This window comes from Sciurus vulgaris, assembly GCF_902686455.1.
Source record: "Sciurus vulgaris genome assembly, chromosome: 1".
In the NCBI taxonomy this organism is placed as follows: domain Eukaryota; kingdom Metazoa; phylum Chordata; class Mammalia; order Rodentia; family Sciuridae; genus Sciurus; species Sciurus vulgaris.
Window position 1 is genome coordinate 49,299,169 of NC_136461.1, and position 1,642 is coordinate 49,300,810.

Consider the following 1,642-nt stretch of genomic DNA (forward strand, 5'->3'; position numbering starts at 1 on the left):
AGCAGCACAGCATCTTCTCACCCTCTCTCTGTACCTCTTTATTCTCCCTCTCATGGACCACTGTCCTGAAATTTAGAGCCCACCTGGGTAATCCAGGTTAACTACCCATTTCAGTGTCCTCAACATAATACACCTGCAAAGTCCTTTTTGCCATGTAAAATAACATAGGTGGTCTTTCTGCCATATTTCTGTGCTGCCACATGGTGTGTATGAATGTCCTGGCTAATGCTTTCAAGAGCATCAACAGTGATGAAAAGAGAAGCAAATGCCAGGTTCTTATCAGGTAGCGCTCCAAAACCATCATCCAGTTTCTAACTGTGATGATGAAACATGGTTACATTGGCAAATTCAAAATCATCGATGGTCAGAAAGCTGGGAAAACTGTGGTGAACCTTACAGGCAGGTGAAACAAGTGTGGAGTGATCAGCCCCAGGTTTGATGTGCAGCTCAAAAACCTGGCAACGTGGTGGAATAATCTCTCCCATTTCCATCAGTTTGGATTCACTGTACTGACAACTTCAGCTGGCATTATGGACCACAAAGAAGCAAAATGAAAACACACAGGAGAGAAAATCCTGGGATTCTTATTCTAGGGATGTAAAACAGACATACAAATAAAATGCTTCAAAGGAAAAATTTTAAAAATGGAACTTATGCACAGGTCCTGGGATCTTTGGGGTCTCTCATTTAGCCTATCACCACCTCTAATAATATATGCATATTTTAATTATATAATCACTAGGCTGTGTTATATGTCTCTGTTAATATTCTGCCCTCAACTGCACTATGAGTGTGCTCAGGACAAGGACCATGTTTTACACATCTTAAAATATCTAACTCATAGCAAACACAAGGTAGACATTCCTAAATGCTTGTTGTGTTTGTCAAATGACTGATGAGCCAATAAAATGAATAGATTTAAACATGACAGTAATTTATGTAAGTTTACATATATGTCACTTATAACAAAAAAAGAACAGGATTGAACACACGCTGACCACCACTAAGTGTTCTGGATGCTCCTGTCCTCATGTCCTTGTAAATCATCCTGTTTTCAACTTCTCCCCTTTGCTCACACTGTCCTTCTGCCTGGGATACCTCTCCAACCTTTCCTGCCTGGTAAATTTTTACTCATCCTTTAAATTCAGATCAAGGGTTCTACTCTCAGAAAACCTTCCCTGACATGCTCACACACACACACACACACACACACACACACACACACACACAACACACACACACCCAAATACACACATGCGTCAAGGTGTCAGAGTTGACTAAAAGTAGTTCACTAGAAATGATTGAGCACATTTCTTCTCAACTCCTCATTTGATAGCACCCTATTAATAGCCGTGGTAGTATTTATACCACAGAACTTGGCAAATACTACAAATAAGTACTTTTCTTTCTAGAGGGTCATTATTAAATATTTATACTGCTATGTGCACACACACACACACACACACACACACACACACACATACCCACACCATGGATTTAGTTCCTCACTTTTAGCTTATGTACTTATAGCATCCCCTACTTACTTCTGCCACATTATTTTCCCTTCTTCTATAATCTTTTGCTGATATGCTGATTACCCATACTTGTTAGCTGCTCATTAAAGTAGAAACTCTGCCCCTCT

The 1,642-nt window shown here is 39.9% G+C and overlaps 1 pseudogene across 1 annotated transcript; it reads left to right on the top strand.

The window, feature by feature from the left end:
* The first annotated feature begins 200 nt into the window (after positions 1-200).
* LOC306655434 (small ribosomal subunit protein uS8-like) lies at positions 201-593 on the top strand (annotated as a pseudogene). The gene has a single exon. The product of its transcript is annotated as a small ribosomal subunit protein uS8-like (transcript).
* The last annotated feature ends 1,049 nt before the right edge of the window (positions 594-1,642 follow it).